Source organism: Leuresthes tenuis, unplaced genomic scaffold (genome assembly GCF_036924035.1).
Source record: "Leuresthes tenuis unplaced genomic scaffold, fLeuTen1.0.hap1 SCAF_10, whole genome shotgun sequence".
NCBI lineage: Eukaryota > Metazoa > Chordata > Actinopteri > Atheriniformes > Atherinopsidae > Leuresthes > Leuresthes tenuis.
In genome coordinates, this window is record NW_027325364.1 from 27,506,403 (window position 1) to 27,524,675 (window position 18,273).

The 18,273-nt window shown below is 43.6% G+C and overlaps 6 non-coding genes across 6 annotated transcripts; 4 read left to right on the plus strand and 2 right to left on the minus strand.

Annotated features, from left to right (window-relative positions):
- Window positions 1–1,188: 1,188 nt before the first annotated feature.
- On the plus strand, window positions 1,189–1,302 carry LOC140317357 (U5 spliceosomal RNA). The gene has a single exon (XR_011917679.1). It is a non-coding gene; the product is annotated as a U5 spliceosomal RNA (small nuclear RNA).
- Window positions 1,303–1,610: 308 nt separating this feature from the next.
- Window positions 1,611–1,794, plus strand: LOC140317100 (U2 spliceosomal RNA). Its single transcript, XR_011917447.1, has one exon. It is a non-coding gene; the product is annotated as a U2 spliceosomal RNA (small nuclear RNA).
- Window positions 1,795–4,073: 2,279 nt separating this feature from the next.
- Window positions 4,074–4,189, plus strand: LOC140317173 (U5 spliceosomal RNA). Its single transcript, XR_011917509.1, has one exon. It is a non-coding gene; the product is annotated as a U5 spliceosomal RNA (small nuclear RNA).
- Window positions 4,190–4,502: 313 nt separating this feature from the next.
- On the plus strand, window positions 4,503–4,693 carry LOC140317474 (U2 spliceosomal RNA). Its single transcript, XR_011917772.1, has one exon. It is a non-coding gene; the product is annotated as a U2 spliceosomal RNA (small nuclear RNA).
- Window positions 4,694–7,327: 2,634 nt separating this feature from the next.
- On the minus strand, window positions 7,328–7,518 carry LOC140317033 (U2 spliceosomal RNA). The gene has a single exon (XR_011917385.1). It is a non-coding gene; the product is annotated as a U2 spliceosomal RNA (small nuclear RNA).
- Window positions 7,519–7,834: 316 nt separating this feature from the next.
- Window positions 7,835–7,948, minus strand: LOC140317436 (U5 spliceosomal RNA). The gene has a single exon (XR_011917750.1). It is a non-coding gene; the product is annotated as a U5 spliceosomal RNA (small nuclear RNA).
- Window positions 7,949–18,273: the final 10,325 nt, after the last annotated feature.

Consider the following 18,273-nt stretch of genomic DNA (forward strand, 5'->3'; position numbering starts at 1 on the left):
ACTGATCCTCCCGTAATAAAATGGTCGGATCTTATCAAACACACTTTGTTTCTTGTGACAATCAAGTCAGCGAAACAGCGTATACACATCAAGACACTGAATCAAGTTTGCCACAAGAACTCATAAGTTTGGCAGTATTGCTCTGCCGTCAGCAATCATACACCCATTTTATTTTCGTGAGACATGTGCAGGCACCTGTTCATCTACTGTTCTATCACTATGAATTAGTTTATCTATTATCAATAAGGATACTTCTACAACTACTATCAAAGTATGTCCAGACTTCTTATGTTGTCAGTTGCTATATATGAATAAGTGGGTAGCTACTGACAAGCATTAAGCATGTCACACAGCCCAAACATATAACATTTCAGGACACACCACACAGTTAACAACCACCGTGAAGTGTCAAAGCCCAAACATGTAACATTCAACAGGACACTTACACAAGACATTCTAATCAAACAGTCAGACAACATACAAGAACATATACCCCAGCCGGCATTGCTCCCTGCCTATTTTCCTACAGCTCACTATGTGTGCGCACACCTTTATTCACAAACTCTTCAACTTATACTCTTTTACCAAAGCTGCTACAGCTCGATTGGCCGAATACCCTTAGATCCTATTTCGGTGAATTTGACATCTGCCTTACATGTAACAGATTAGCGGTTTAGCAGTTTTAATTTAGTTTGAGTGAAGGAATTCATTTTATAGCAAAATCCGAAATCGTGAAGAACTCATGAAAGTAAGCTTATTCTCGGATTCCTGAAACTTTAGATTTGCTCTTTCTTTTACTGCAAAGTACAACGTTGTTTTTTTTTTGTTTAAATCTTTCTAGACATGGTAAATATGAAGGACAAAGCAGTTTTAACATAGTTTGAGTGAAGGAATTCATTTTATAGATAAAATCCCAAGAGTCTGCTGAGAAAAGAGAGTGAATGCGAAGTAGACTTTAACACGGCTCTGGGAGCGAGCCGAGTGTGGGCTAACCGGGAGAATTGCTTGAAAGAAACGCGACACCGAATGAGCGGTCAGAACAAAGCCTCAATACGGTGTTCCCGTGGTGTTTTTGTTGCTGCCTTGTCGATTGCACAGGGGCAAGCGTTTCAACCAAGCAACGCTCACCATGGGGAAGGTGGCTATGGCAACTAGCCTGATGCCCTGCTCCCGCAGTGACGGATAATCGTACTCTGGTTTCTCTTCATAACATACAAGTCTTTCGCCTTTTACTAAAGACTTTCGTGGAGAGCAGCACTAATGAGTTGTTTCTATTTTTGGCAGGCTTTACCTTTGCGGGTGAAGCCCTTTCTGTCTGTGCAAAAGAAATCTTGTTACTGTGCAGAGTGACTTCTCTGAGTAGAGTCGCCTTACTTGTTGCGATTGTGCCGATGTTCGAAGCTGGAGTGCAAAGTTGTTGCTTGAATGGTGCTTGCTGGAGCATGCGGGAGTGCAAAGTTATACCATTTAAAAGGGCTGAAGAGTGCTCAGTGCAGCGGGTGGGCGGAGGTGCAACGTGACACTCTGGCCACCTATGGCCATAAAAAGAACACTGCTACAAGTGCGCATTGTGCCAGCAAGGGCCCTCGGACCTGAAACAGTGGACAGTTATCGCTTCTCGGCCTTTTGGCTAAGATCAAGTGTAGTATCTGTTCTTATCAGTTTAATGTGTCCTCTATACGAGGACTACATATTAAATGGATTTTTAAGAATAGGAGTTGAAAAAGAAGCTTGCTCCGTTCACTCCAAGCATCGACCCAGTACTGCAGTGCCGCTGGGAACGGTGCGCTCTTCTCTGCTCTTGTGAAAAAGCAAACAGCGGTGCAGGATGGAAGTTTCAGGGAGCCCAAGATGAAACTTTCTTTTAATCTGCTGAGAAAAGAGAGTGAATGCGAAGTAGACTTTAACACAGCTCTGGAAGCGAGCCGAGTGTGGGCTAACCGGGAGAATTGCTTGAAAGAAACGCGACACCGAATGAGTGGTCAGAACAAAGCCTCAATACGGTGTTCCCGTGGTGTTTGTGGCTGCCTTGTCTTTTGCACAGAGTAAAAGACAAGGCAGCCATCGAATAGGGCCCGATTGTTCCTACTTGGTCAGCCGAGGAGCAAGGGGGGGGGAGCAAGCGTCTCAACCAAGCAAATCCCACCAAGTAGGAACAATCGGGCCCTATTCGATTGCTGCAACACCTGAAAGAGATATTGATGCGAGACCCGATCAAAAGCTTTTTCAAAGTCTAAATTTAAGATGACAAGCCGGGTGTTTCTGTCTCTAGCGTAATCAATGATGTCTCGAATCAGTACGAGGCTGTCGGTGAGTTGTCTCTCTGAGATGGCACAAGCCTGGTCTGGGTGAATTACCTCCTCTAAAACAGAGGACATCCGTGTCGTTAAAACCTTGCTAAAAAGTTTACAGTCAAAGTTTAAAAGTGTGATGGGCCTCCAATTCTTTAGGTCAGTCTTATCATTTTTATCAAAAGTGAAGAAATAAATGAATGCCTATCAACAAATGTTGGATCTAAACTCTAGTGCTTCCTCTAAAATAATTTCCTTTCTCAATTTAGAAATGTGTGTGTGTAAGTCACAACACCCGTGACACCAAAACGGCTTTCTTTTCTCTACACTCTGCACTGTGAGCACACACACCAAATCAGAAAGGCTTTTTTCTCTCTTTTCTACATTATGGACTGTGGGGACACAAAACCGCTCTCTCTTTTTTTTTTTATCGTGTGCCAGGGCGTTGTCTCACGTATTAGATTGTGCTTAAGATACGAATGGGTTTTATCAGTCACATCAGAATCCATACATACTGATCCTCCCGTAATAAAATGGTCGGATCTTATCAAACACACTTTGTTTCTTGTGACAATCAAGTCAGCGAAACAGCGTATACACGTCAAGACACTGAATCAAGTTTGCCACAAGAACTCATAAGTTTGGCAGTATTGCTCTGCCGTCAGCAATCATACATCAATTTTATTTTCGTGAGACATGTGCAGGCACCTGTTCATCTACTGTTCTATCACTATGAATTAGTTTATCTATTATCAATAAGGATACTTCTACAACTACTCTATCAAAGTATGTCCGGACTTCTTACGTTGTCAGTTGCTATATATGAATAAGTGGGTAGCTACTGAGAAGCATTAAGCATGTCACACAGCCCAAACATATAACATTTCAGGACACACCACACAGTTAACAACCACAGTGAAGCGTGTCAAAGCCCAAACATGTAACATTCAACAGGACACTTACACAACACATTCAAATCAAACAGTCAGACAACATACAAGAACATATACCCCAGTCGGCATTGCTCCCTGCCTATTTTCCTACAGCTCACCATGTGTGCGCACACCTTTATTCACAAACTCTTCAACTTATACTCTTTTACCGAAGCTGCTACAGCTCGATTGGCCGAATACCGAATAATCCTAATTCGGTGAATTTGACATCTGCCTTACATGTAACAGATTAGCAGTTTAGCAGTTTTAATTTAGTTTGAGTGAAGGAATTCATTTTATAGCAAAATCCGAAATCGTGAAGAACTCATGAAAGTAAGCTTATTCTCGGATTCCTGAAACTTTAGATTTGCTATTTCTTTTACTGCAAAGTACAACGTTGGTTTTTTTGTTTAAATCTTTCAAGACATGGTAAATATGAAGGACAAAGCAGTTTTAACATAGTTTGAGTGAAGGAATTCATTTTATTGATAAAATCCCAAAAGTCTGCTGAGAAAAGAGAGTGAATGCGAAGTAGACTATAACACGGCTCTGGGAGCGAGCCGAGTGCGGGCTAACCGGGAGAATTGCTTGAAAGAAACGCGACACCGAATGAGCGGTCAGAACAAAGCCTCAATACGGTTTTCCCGTGGTGTTTTTGTTGCTGCCTTGTCTTTTGCACAGAGTAAAAGACAAGGCAGCCATCGAATAGAGCCCGATTGTTCCTACTTGGTCAGCCGAGGAGCAAGGGGGGGGGGGGGGAAAGCAGGCGTCTCAACCAAGCAAAGCTCACCATGGGGAAGGTGGCTATGCCAACTAGCCTGATGCCCTGCTCCCGCAGTGACGGATAATCGTACTCTGGTTTCTCTTCATAACGTACAAGTCTTTCGCCTTTTACTAAAGACTTCTGTGGAGAGCAGCACTAATGAGTTGTTTCTATTTTTGGCAGATTTACCTTTGCGGGTGAAGCCCTTTCTGTCTGTGCAAAAGAAATCTTGTTACTGTGCAGAGTGACTTCTCTGAGTAGAGTCGCCTTACTTGTTGCGACTGTGCCGATGTTCGAAGCTGGAGTGCAAAGTTGTTGCTTGAATGGTGCTTGCTGGAGCGTGCGGGAGTGCAAAGTTATACCATTTAAAAGGGCTGAAGAGTGCTCAGTGCAGCAGGTGGGCGGAGGTGCAAAGTGACACTCTGGCCACCTATGGCCATAAAAAGAACAGGGGTGTTAGCGGACAAGTGCGCATTGTGCCAGGAAGGGCCCTCGAACGTGAACCAGTGGACAGTTGTCGCTTCTCGGCCTTTTGGCTAAGATCAAGTGTAGTATCTGTTCTTATCAGTTTAATATCTGATATGTCCTCTATACGAGGACTACATATTAAATGGATTTTTAGCAATAGGAGTTGAAAAAGTAGCTTGCTCCGTTCACTCCAAGCATTGACCCCGTACTGCAGTGCCGCTGGGAACGGTGCGCTCTTCTCTACTCTTGTGAAAAAGCAAACAGCGGTGCAGGATGCAAGTTTCAGGGAGCCCAAGATGAAACTTTCTTTTAGTCTGCTGAGAAAAGAGAGTGAATGCGAAGTAGACTTTAACACGGCTCTGGGAGCGAGTCGAGTGCGGGCTAACCGGGAGAATTGCTTGAAAGAAACGCCATACCAAATGAGCGGTCAGAACAAAGCCTCAATACGGTGTTCCCGTTGTGTTTTTGTTGCTGCCGCTGTTTGCTTTTTCACAAGAGCGCACCTGTTGAGGGGGGGCCTGGGGGGGCCTGGGTGATGGTGGGTCTCAGGCCCGGGCTGCTGCGACTGGTGTGACCGGGTGGTTTGTTTGTTTGTTTTTTGTTGTTGTTTGTTTGTTTTTTGTAGAGGTCCTCCGGAGTGGGGTTGGGTTGAGTGGGGTGGGGCGGGATGGGTACCTTCTGGGGGTACAGTAGCTCCCAGAATATGGTCGCTGCAGGCCCCGAGCCTGGTGGACATCAGGCCCTCCTGTCCTGTGTTGGCTCCCTTTTAAAAAGTACAGAACTTAGAACAGGTCTAGTCCCTGGCTTTCGGCAGAACTGTCTTCTTTACTTTTTTTTTTCTTCCCCTTATCGTGTTCAGCATTATGGCAGCAGAATTGTAGTCTGAATACCTTTGATGCCAAACAGATTTGCTTTGCCAAGGGAAGTTTTATAAATGTAAAGCTCCCCTTGATGCCCATTTATTTATTTCTGTTTACAATATATGACATGTAATAGAACTGAACCGGACCGGGGGACAAGGAAAGAAGAAGAGGAAAGAAGAGAAAAACAGAACATACATCGCATACAACACAGCTGTGGATATAGATGACCTGAGACGACATGATAATACATCAACTGCTTAGCGACCATACTACTGGACTAATGAATGTGGTTGTGTGTTTGTGAGAACATGCAACACCCATGGCACAGGACCTACATGATAACCGTGCTTAGTTATGAGTGTATAAGCGTACAGGGCCACAATCCACAGCCCCCCCAAGCAATCAGAAGCAGGCAGAGAGGGCCACAAGACCCAGGCCACCAGCAGCCCCCACAGAGCACAGAACCCAGGAAGCCCACCGCAGGGGCAACCACGCATCCACCCAGAAGACTGCAGAGGAAGCCCCCGGAAAGAGCCCCCATAAGCATAGGGCAGAGGCCCTCCGGGAGCCAGGGGCAACAGCCCACCGACGTCGCCAGGCCCCAGCCGCCCAGACATGGGCCGTGCACTGGATCCGGGCCCCAGGAGCCCGAGCGCCCCCAAACCCCCCGACAGAGGCCCCACCCAATACCCAGGAGGGCCAAGCGCCCCAGACAGCCACACAGTGGGTCAGCGCCTGCCCCAGCACCCCTGGCCAAGTGCCCTGGGAGTCAAGACGTGCCCACAGGTGGGTGAAGTCGCGAGCAGCGGAGAGAGGCCACGCCGCCCCCCCCATCGGGAGAAGCACAGGCAGGCCAGGCGACAGCAAGTCCAAGATCCAGGCCCAATCATTACCACACACACTTTCATGTCCCATACATCCACACGTCCTCCCTCCCTCGACTCCGCTGGGGTGTAGTGCAGCGGGCACACCAGGGGGCCAGCAGCCCCCCAGCCACCACAGACCCCAAACCAGCAGAACAATTAATTAATCCTCCTGGCCCCTCCCGCCCCGAGCAGCAACCAGGAAGCAGGGGTGTGCGAAGAAGACCCCTCCCCTCACCCTTCTGGCTCTTCAATATTTTCTAATAGTGAGCAATTAAAATTGAGGGGCAGCCAAACTTGTAGAACTGGGAGCGTGGCCCTCTGGGCAGCCTACATACCCAAAGAGCCCCGCCCACCAGATGCCACTCAGTGTAACCACCCCCCAAGACCTAATGTGTGTGTGTGAGTGTGTTTGATAAGTAGTAATGTCTAAGGTGTAATTAAAACAGGGGTGGGAACTGCAGAGTGCAACTACTGCAGAGTCCACTACACCCCACCGAACACACACGCCCCCAAAACCCTTCATGTGTGAGTGTGTGCTGTGTACAGGAGCCAGAAGGGAGAATGGGGATATACACTGGGGGCAGCCAGGGACTGGCTGCAATAGGCATCCCCGCTACCAGGGAGCCAACACAGGACAGGAGGGCCTGATGTCCACCAGGCTCGGGGCCTGCAGCGACCATATTCTGGGAGCTACTGTACCCCCAGAAGTTACCCATCCCGCCCCACCCCACTCAACCCAACCCCACTCCGGAGGACCTCTACAAAAAACAAACAAACAACAACAAAAAACAAACAAACAAACCACCCGGTCACACCAGTCGCAGCAGCCCGGGCCTGAGACCCACCATCACCCAGGCCCCCCCAGAGCCCCCCTCAACAGGTGCGCTCTTGTTAAAAAGCAAACAGCGGCAGCAACAAAAACACAACGGGAACACCGTATTGAGGCTTTGTTCTGACCGCTCATTTGGTATGGCGTTTCTTTCAAGCAATTCTCCCGGTTAGCCGACACTCGGCTCGCTCCCATAGCCGGCTTAAAGTCTACATCGCATTCACTCTCTTTTCTCAGCAGACTAAAAGAAAGTTTCATCTAGGGCTCCCTGAAACTTGCATCCTGCACCGCTGTTTGCTTTTTCACAAGAGTAGAGAAGAGCGCACCGTTCCCAGCGGCACTGCAGTACGGGGTCAATGCTTGGAGTGAACGGAGCAAGCTACTTTTTCAACTCCTATTGCTAAAAATCCATTTAATATGTAGTCCTCGTATAGAGGACATATCAGATATTAAACTGATAAGAACAGATACTACACTTGATCTTAGCCAAAAGGTCGAGAAGCGACAACTGTCCAATGGTTCACGTCCGAGGGCCCTTCCTGGCACAATGCGCACTTGTCCGCTAACACCCCTGTTCTTTTTATGGCCATAGGTGGCCAGAGTGTCACTTTGCACCTCCGCCCACCCGCTGCACTGAGCACTCTTCAGCCCTTTTAAATGGTATAACTTTGCACTCCCGCACGCTCCAGCAAGCACCATTCAAGCAACAACTTTGCACTCCAGCTTCGAACATCGGCACAGTCGCAACAAGTAAGGCGACTCTACTCAGAGAAGTCACTCTGCACAGTAACAAGATTTCTTTTGCACAGACAGAAAGGGCTTCACCCGCAAAGGTAAAGCCTGCCAAAAATAGAAACAACTCATTAGTGCTGCTCTCCACAGAAGTCTTTAGCAAAAGGTGAAAGACTTGTACGTTATGAAGAGAAACCAGAGTACGATTATCCGTCACTGCGGGAGCAGGGCATCAGGCTAGTTGGCATAGCCACCTTCCCCATGGTGAGCTTTGCTTGGTTGAAACGCTTGCTCCCCCCCCCCCCCCCCCCCCCCCTTGCTCCTCGGCTGACCAAGTAGGAACAATCGGGCCCTATTCGATGGCTGCCTTGTCTTTTACTCTGTGCAAAAGACAAGGCAGCAACAAAAACACCACGGGAAAACCGTATTGAGGCTTTGTTCTGACCGCTCATTCGGTGTCGCGTTTCTTTCAAGCAATTCTCCCGGTTAGCCCGCACTCGGCTCGCTCCCAGAGCCGTGTTAAAGTCTACTTCGCATTCACTCTCTTTTCTCAGCAGACTCTTGGGATTTTATCAATAAAATGAATTCCTTCACTCAAACTATGTTAAAACTGCTTTGTCCTTCATATTTACCATGTCTTGAAAGATTTAAACAAAAAAACCAACGTTGTACTTTGCAGTAAAAGAAAGAGCAAATCTAAAGTTTCAGGAATCCGAGAATAAGCTTACTTTCATGAGTTCTTCACGATTTCGGATTTTGCTATAAAATGAATTCCTTCACTCAAACTAAATTAAAACTGCTAAACCGCTAATCTGTTACATGTAAGGCAGATGTCAAATTCACCGAATTAGGATTATTCGGTATTCGGCCAATCGAGCTGTAGCAGCTTCGGTAAAAGAGTATAAGTTGAAGAGTTTGTGAATAAAGGTGTGCGCACACATAGTGAGCTGTAGGAAAATAGGCAGGGAGCAATGCCGGCTGGGGTATATGTTCTTGTATGTTGTCTGACTGTTTGATTTGAATGTGTTGTGTAAGTGTCCTGTTGAATGTTACATGTCTGGGCTTTGACACTTCACGGTGGTTGTTAACTGTGTGGTGTGTCCTGAAATGTTATATGTTTGGGCTGTGTGACATGCTTAATGCTTGTCAGTAGCTACCCACTTATTCATATATAGCAACTGACAACATAAGAAGTCGGGACATACTTTGATAGTAGTTGTAGAAGTATCCTTATTGATAATAGATAAACTAATTCATAGTGATAGAACAGTAGATGAACAGGTGCCTGCACATGTCTCACGAAAATAAAATGGGTGTATGATTGCTGACGGCAGAGCAATACTGCCAAACTTATGAGTTCTTGTGGCAAACTTGATTCAGTGTCTTGACGTGTATACGCTGTTTCGCTGACTTGATTGTCACAAGAAACAAAGTGTGTTTGATAAGATCCGACCATTTTATTACGGGAGGATCAGTATGTATGGATTCTGATGTGACTGATAAACCCATTCGTATCGTAAGCATAATCTAATACGTGAGACAACGCCCTGGCACACAATAAAAAAAAAAAAGAGAGAGCGGTTTTGTGTCCCCACAGTCCATAATGTAGAAAAGAGAGAAAAAAGCCTTTCTGATTTGGTGTGTGTTCTCACAGTGCAGAGTGTAGAGAAAAGAGAGAAAAGAAAGCCGTTTTGGTGTCACGGGTGTTGTAACTTACACACACACATTTCTGAATTGAGAAAGGAAATTATTTTAGAGGAAGCACTAGAGTTTAGATCCCACATTTGTTGATAGGCATTCATTTATTTCTTCACTTCTGATGAAGTTTCAACAATAAACAACAAACTTTGTATTATGAGAAAGAACCAGACTCATTCTTCAGGAATCCGAAAATAAGCTCTATTTTACGAGTTATGCACGAATTCGGATTCTCCTATAAAACCTTAACTCTAACCAAGTTAAGACTGCTTTGTCCTTCATATTTATTCATGTCTAATCAAGTTTCAACGATAAACAACGTTGTACTTTGTACTTCTTCAGCAATAAGCATCTCTCGACATATGACGAAATACAGATTTTGCTATAAAATTAATTCCTTCTATCAGCCTGACTCAAAACTGTTTGTCCTCCTTATTTATCCACTTCAAATCAAGTTTCAACAATTAAAAAAATGTTGTAGTTTGAGAAAAAACAACTTAATCTTAAGCAATCAGTAGGGTAAGAAAGGGTAAGAAAAGGTGCAAATGCCAACCATACATCACTAAAAGGTGGAGCGGAAGTATTCGGCTGCAAGTAGGTGCGAATGCCTGACAATGTATGATCAAAAGAGGGAGCGGAGGTTTTCGGCTGCAAGGTCTGAATGTCCAACCATAATTTGTAAAAACCGGGGAAGAAAAGGCTCGAAAGCCCGACTATACACCATCAAAAGCGGGAGCGGAGGTGTTCGGCTGCAAGTAGGTGTGAATGTTCGACCATAATTTGTAAAAAGCGGGTAAGAAAAGGTTCGAATGCCCGACTATATATTAACCAAAGCAGGAGGAGAGGTCTTCGGATAAGAGTGGGTGAGAATTTACAACCATAATCTATAAAATGCGGTGAAAAAAAAGGTGTGAATACCCCATAGAACACTAAAAGGTAGAGCGGAAGTGTTCGGCTGCAAGAAGGTGTGAATGTCTGACCATAGTTTGTAAAAAGCGGGTAAGAAAAGGTTCGAATGCCCGAACATACACCATCAAAGGAGGGAGCGGAGGTGTTCCGCTGTAAGAAGGTGTGAATGTCCGACCATAGTTGGCAAAAAGCAGGTAAGAAAAGGTTAAAATACCCGATTGTACACAATCAATAGCGGGAGCAGAGTTGTTCCACTACTAAAAGGTGTGAAAGTCCGACCATGGTTTGTAAAAAGCGGGTAAGAAAAGGTGCGAATGCCCGACAATGTATGATCAAAAGAGGGAGCGGAGGTTTTCGGCTGAAACAAGGTCTGAATGTCCATCCATATTTTGTAAAAATCTGGGAAGAAAAGGCTCGAAAGCCCGACTATACACCATCAACAGCTGGAGCGGAGGTGTTCAGCTGCAAGAAGGTCTGAATGTCCATCAATAATTGCTAGAAAACATGGAAGAGAATTTTCGAATATCAAACCGCACATGATCATAAGCGGGAGAGGAGGTGTTCAAATGCAAGAAGGTGTGAATGTCCACCCATAATTACTGCAAAATGGGTAAGAAAAGGTACGAATGCCCAACCATACATGATCCTAACAGGGAGCGGAGGTGTTTGGCTGCGACAAGGTGTGTTTGTCCACCCATAATTAATGAAAAGCGGGCAACAAGTAGGTTTGAATACCCATCATCAAAAGCAGGAGTGGATGTGTTCGGCTACAAGAAGGTTTGAATGTCTGACCATAGTTTGTAAAAAGCGGGTAAGAAAAGGTTCGAATGCCCGAACATACACCATCAAAGGAGGGAGCGGAGGTGTTCCGCTGTAAGAAGGTGGGAATGTCCAACAGTAATTGGCAAAAAGCGGGTAAGAAAAGGTTAAAATACCCTATTGTACACAATCAATAGCGGGAGCAGAGTTGTTCCGCTACTAAAAGGTGTCAAAGTCCGACCATGAATTGAAAAAGCAGGTAAGAAAAGGTGCGAATGCCCGACAATGTATGATCAAAAGAGGGAGCGGAGGTTTTCAGCTGAAAGAAGGTCTGAATGTCCATCCATAATTTGTAAAAATCGGGGAAGAAAAGGCTCGAAAGCCAGACTATACACCATCAACAGCTGGAGCGGAGGTGTTCAGCTGCAAGAAGGTCTGAATGTCCATCAATAATTGCTAGAAAACATGGAAGAGAATTTTCGAATATCAAACCGCACATGATCATAAGCGGGAGAGGAGGTGTTAAAATGCAAAAAGGTGTGAATGTCCACCCATAATTACTGCAAAATGGGTAAGAAAAGGTACGAATGCCCAACCATACATCATCAAAAGCAGGAGTGGATGTGTTCGGCTACAAGAAGGTTTTAATGTCCGACCATAGTTTGTAAAAAGCGGGTAAGAAAAGGTTCGAATGCCCGAACATACACCATCAAAAGAGGGAGCGGAGGTGTTCCACTGTAAGAAGGTATGAATGTCTGACCATAGTTGTTAAAAAGCGGGTAAGAAAAGGTGAAAATACCCGACTGTACACAATCAATAGCGGGAGCGGAGTTGTTCGGCTACTAAAAGGTGTGAAAGTCCAACCCTGGTTTGTAAAAAGCGGGTAAGAGAAGGTGCGAATGCCCGACAATGTATGATCAAAAGAGGGAGCGGAGGTTTTCGGCTGCAAGAAGGTCTGAATGTCCAACAATAATTTTGTAAAAACCGGGGAAGAAAAGGCTCGAAAGCCCGACTATACATCATCAAAAGCGGGAGCGGAGGTGTTCAGCTGCAAGAAGGTCTGAATGTCCATCAATAATTGCTAGAAAACATGAAAGAAAATTTTCGAATATCAAAGCACACATCATCATAAGCGGGAGAGGAGGTGTTCAGCTGCAAGAAGGTGTGAATGTCCGACCATAGTTTGTAAAAAATGGGTAAGAAAAGGTGCGAATGCTCAACCATACATCATCAAAAGCAGGAGTGGATGTGTTCGGCTAAAAGAAGTTTTGAATGTCCGACCATAGTTCGTAAAATGCGGGTAAGAAAAGGTTCGAATGCCCGAACATACACCATCAAAAGAGGGAGCGGAGGTGTTCCGCTGTAAGACGGTGTGAATGTCCAACAATAGTTGGTAAAAAGCGGGTAAGAAAAGGTTAAAATACCCGACTGTACACAATCAATAGCGGGAGCGGAGTTGTTCGGCTACAAGAAGGTGTGAAAGTCCGACCATGGTTTGTAAAAAGCGGGTAAGAAAAGGTTCGAATGCCCGAATATATACCATCAAAAGCGGAAGCGGAGGTGTTCGGCTGCAAGAAGGTGTGAACGTCCAACCAAAGTTTGTAAAAAGCAGTGAAGAAAAGTTTCGAATATCCAACCAAACATAATCAAAAGCGGGAGCAGAGCTGTTCGACTGCAAGTAGGTGTGAATGTCAGATCATAATTTGCAAAAAGCTGATGAGAAAGGGTGAGAATGCCCGACTATACACCATCAAATGCGGGAGCGGAGGTGTTCGGCTGCAAGTAGGTGTGAATGTTCGACCATAATTTGTAAAAAGCGGGTAAGAAAAGGTTCGAATGCCCGACTATATATTTACCAAAGCAGGAGGAGAGGTCTTCGGATAAGAGTGGGTGAGAATTTCCAACCATAATCTATAAAATGCGGTGAAAAAAAAGGTGTGAATACCCCATAGAACACTAAAAGGTAGAGCGGAAGTGTTCGGCTGCAAGAAGGTGTGACTGTTCGACTATATTTGGTGAAAAGCAGGTGAAGCAAGGTCTGAATGCCTAACCTTACATCATCAAAAACGAGATCAGAGGTGTTTGGCTGCAAGAAGGCCATAGTTTGCCAAAAGCGGGTAAGCTGCGAATGACCGACTAAATATCAACAAAAGTGGGGGCGGAGGTCTTCGGATGCAAGTGGGTGTGAATATCCCACCATACAAGTATGGTGGAGAGGAAGCTGTGAATGGCCGACCATAGTAAAAAGCGGGAGAGAAAAGGTGCGAATGTCCAATCATACATGATCAAAACAGGGAGCGGAGGTGTTTGGCTGCGACAAGGTGTGTATGTCCACCCATAATTAATGAAAAGCGGGCAACAAGTAGGTTTGAATACCCATCATCAAAAGCAGGAGTGGATGTGTTCCGCTACAAGAAGGTTTGAATGTCTGACCATAGTTTGTAAAAAGCGGGTAAGAAAAGGTTCGAGTGCCCGAACATACACCATCAAAAGAGGGAGCGGAGGTGTTCCACTGTAAGAAGGTAAGAATGTCTGACCATAGTTGGTAAAAAGCGGGTAAGAAAAGGTGAAAATACCCTATTGTACACAATCAATAGCGGGAGCAGAGTTGTTCCGCTACTAAAAGGTGTCAAAGTCCGACCATGAATTGAAAAAGCAGGTAAGAAAAGGTGCGAATGCCCGACAATGTATGATCAAAAGAGGGAGCGGAGGTTTTCAGCTGAAAGAAGGTCTGAATGTCCATGTTTTTTTGCTTAAATATATTGAGACATTGATAAATATGAAGGAAAAAGCAGTTTTAACTTGGTTTGAGTGAATGAATTCATTTTATACATAAAATCCGAAATCGTGCAGAACTCATGAAAATAAGCTTATTCTCGGATTCCTAAAACTTTTGATTGGCTCTTTCTTTTACTGCAAAGTACAACGTTGTTTTTTTTTTTGTTTAAATCTATCGAGACATTGATAAATATGAAGGTAAAAGCCGTTTTAACATAGTTTGAGTGAAGGAATTGATTTTATAGATAAAATCCCAAATCATGCAGAACTCCTCAAAAGGGGCGTATGGCTTAATCACAAGTGTGGTTCTTTCTCATTCAGGGTAGTATGAGGAAGTTTATGCTTGAAATATATGTAGAAATGGGTACATATGAAGGACAAAGCAGTGTTAACTTAGTTTGAGTGAAGGAATTCATTTTATACATAAAATCCCAAATCATGCAGAACGTATGAAAAGAAGCTTATTCTCGGATTCCTGATCCTTCAGTTTTGCTCTTTCTTCTACTGCAAAGTACAATGTTGTTCTTTGTTGAAGTCGATCTAGACATTGATAAATATGAAGGAAAAAGCAGTTTTAACTTGGTTTGAGTGAATGAATTCATTTTATACATAAAATCCGAAATCGTGCAGAACTCATGAAAATAAGCTTATTCTCGGATTCCTAAAACTTTTGATTTGCTCTTTCTTTTATTGCTAAGTACAACGTTGTTTTTTTGCTTAAATATATTGAGACATTGATAAATATGAAGGAAAAAGCAGTTTTAACTTGGTTTGAGTGAATGAATTAATTTTATACATAAAATCCGAAATCGTGCAGAACTCATGAAAATAAGCTTATTCTCGGATTCCTAAAACTTTTGATTGGCTCTTTCTTTTACTGCAAAGTACAACGTTGTTTTTTTTTTTTGTTTAAATCTATCGAGACATTGATAAATATGAAGGTAAAAGCCGTTTTAACATAGTTTGAGTGAAGGAATTGATTTTATAGATAAAATCCCAAATCATGCAGAACTCCTCAAAAGGGGCGTATGGCTTAATCACAAGTGTGGTTCTTTCTCATTCAGGGTAGTATGAGGAAGTTTATGCTTGAAATATATGTAGAAATGGGTACATATGAAGGACAAAGCAGTGTTAACTTAGTTTGAGTGAAGGAATTCATTTTATACATAAAATCCCAAATCATGCAGAACGTATGAAAAGAAGCTTATTCTCGGATTCCTGATCCTTCAGTTTTGCTCTTTCTTCTACTGCAAAATACAATGTTGTTCTTTGTTGAAGTCGATCTAGACATTGATAAATATGAAGGAAAAAGCAGTTTTAACTTGGTTTGAGTGAATGAATTCATTTTATACATAAAATCCGAAATCGTGCAGAACTCATGAAAATAAGCTTATTCTCGGATTCCTAAAACTTTTGATTTGCTCTTTCTTTTATTGCAAAGTACAACGTTGTTTTTTTGTTTAAATCTATCGAGACATTGATAAATATGAAGGTAAAAGCCGTTTTAACATAGTTTGAGTGAAGGAATTAATTTTATAGATAAAATCCCAAATCATGCAGAACTCCTCAAAAGGGAGGTATGGCTTAATCACAAGTGTGGCTCTTTCTCATTCAGGGTAATATGAGGAAGTTTATGCTTGAAATATATGTAGAAATGGGTACATATGAAGGACAAAGCAGTGTTAACTTAGTTTGCGTGAAGAAATTCATTTTATACATAAAATCCGAAATCGTGCAGAACTCATGAAAATAAGCTTATTCTCGGATTCCTAAAACTTTTGATTTGCACTTTCTTTTACTGCAAAGTACAACGTTGTTTTTTGTTGAAATCTATCTAGACATTGATAAATACCAGCCGAAACTCTGCTGCCGCTTTTGATAATTTATGGTTGGGCATTCTTACCTTTTCTTACCCGCTTTTTACAAATTATGATCTTACATTCACACCTACTTGCAGTCGAACACCTTCTCATCCACTTATGATCATGTGCGGTTGGGCTTTCGCACCTTTTCTTACCCATTTTTCAGTAATTATGGGTGGACATTCAGACCTTCTTGCAGCCGAAAACCTCCGCTCCTCTTTTGATCATACATTGTCGGGCATTCACACCTTGTCTTACCCGCTTTTTACAAACTTTAGTCGGACATTCAAACCTTCTTGCAGCTGAACCACCTCCACTCCCTGTTTTGATCATATATGGTCTGGCAATAGTACCTTTTCTTACCCGTTTGTGAGTAATTATGGCTGGACATTCACACCTTCTTGCAGCCAAACACAACCTCTCCCGCTTTTGATGATATATGGTCCGGCATTCTTACCTTTTCTAACACATTTTTCAGCAATTATGGTCGGACATTCACACCTACTCACAGACGAACACCTCCGCTCCCACATTTGATAGTGTATAGTCGGGCATTCTCACCCTTTCTCATCAGCTTTTTGCAAATTATGATCTGATATTCACACCTACTTGCAGTCGAACAGCTCTGCTCCCGCTTTTGATTATGTTTGGTTGGATATTCGAACATTTTCTTAATGCTTTTTACAAACTTTGGTCGGACGTTCACACCGTCTTGCAGCCGAACACCTCCGCTTCCGCTTTTGATGGTGTATAGTCGGGCATTCGAGCCTTTTCTTACCCACCTATTACTTACTATGGTTGGACATTCAAACCTTCTTGTAGCCGAACACATCCGCTCCTGCTTTTGATGATGTGTGATTTGGCATTCGCACCTTTTCTTACCCATTTTTCAGTAATTATTGGTCGGACATTCAGACCTTCTTGCACCTGAACACCTCTGCTCCCGCTTTTGATGGTGTATAGTCGGGCTTTCGAGCCTTTTCTTCCCCGATTTTTACAAATTATGGTTGGACATTCAGACCTTGCAGCCGAAAACCTCCGCTCCCTCTTTTGATCATACATTGTCGGGCATTCGCCCCTTGTCTTACACGGTTTTTACAAACTTTAGTCAGACATTCACACCTTGCAGCTGAACCACCTCCATTCCCTGTTTTGATCATGTGTGGTCTGGAAATACTACCTTTTCTTCCCCCGTTTGTGAGTAATTATGGCTGGACATTCACACCTACTTGCAGCCGAAAAACCACCTCTCCCGCTTTTGATGATGTATTGTCCGGCATTCTAGTCTTTTCTATCACATTTTTCAGCAATTATGATCTGACATTCACACCTACTTGCAGTCGAACAGCTCTGCTCCCGCTTTTGATTATGTTCGGTTGGATATTCAAACCTTTTCTTAACTGCTTTTTACAAACTTTGGTCCGACGTTCACACCTTCTTGCAGCCGAACACCCCCGCTTCCGCTTTTGATGGTATATATTCAGGTATTCGAACCTTCTCTTACCCGCTTTTTACAAACCATGGTTGGACTTTCATACCTTCTTGTAGCTGAACAACTCCACTCCTGCTTTTGATGATTTATGGTTGGACATTCGCATCTTTTCCTACCCATTTTTCAGTAATTATGGGTGGATATTCACATCTTCTTGCAGCTGAACACCTCCTCTCCCGCTAATGATCATGTAAGGTTTGATATTCGAAAATTTTCTTTCATGTTTTAAAGCAATTATTAATGGACATTCACACCTACTTGCAGCCGAACACCACCTCTCCCGCTTTTGATGATGTATGGACCGGCATTCTTACCTTTTCTAACACATTTTTCAGCAATTATGGTTGGAGAATCACACCTACTCACAGCCGAACAACTCCGCTACAGCATTTGATGGTGTATAGTCGGGATTTCTCACCCTTTCTCATCAGCTTTTTGCAAATTATTCTCTGACATTCACACCTACTTGCAGTCGAACAGCTCTGCTCCCGCTTTTGATTATGTTTGGTTAGATATTCGAACCTTTTCTTAACTGCTTTTTTACAAACTTTGGTCGGACGTTCACACCTTCTTGCAGCCGAACACCTACGCTTCCGGTTTTGATAGTGTATATTCGGGCATACGAACCTTTTCTTACCCGCTTTTTACAAACCATGGTCGGACTTTCACACCTTCTCTTAGCTGAACAACTCCGCTCCCTCTTTTGATTGTGTACAGTCGGGTATTTTAACCTTTTCTTACCCGCTTTTTACCAACTATGATCGGACATTCACACCGTCTTACAGCGGAACACCTCCTCTCCCGCTTATGATCATGTACGGTTTGATATTCGAAAATTTACTTTCTTATTTTAAAGCAATTATTGATGGACATTCAAACCTTCTTTTTGATGGTGTATAGTCGGGCTTTCGAGCCTTTTCTTCCCGATTTTTACAAACCATGGTGTGACTTTCACACCTTCTTGTAGCCGAACAACTCCGCTCCCGCTATTGATTGTGTACAGTCGGGTATTTTAACCTTTTCTTACCCGC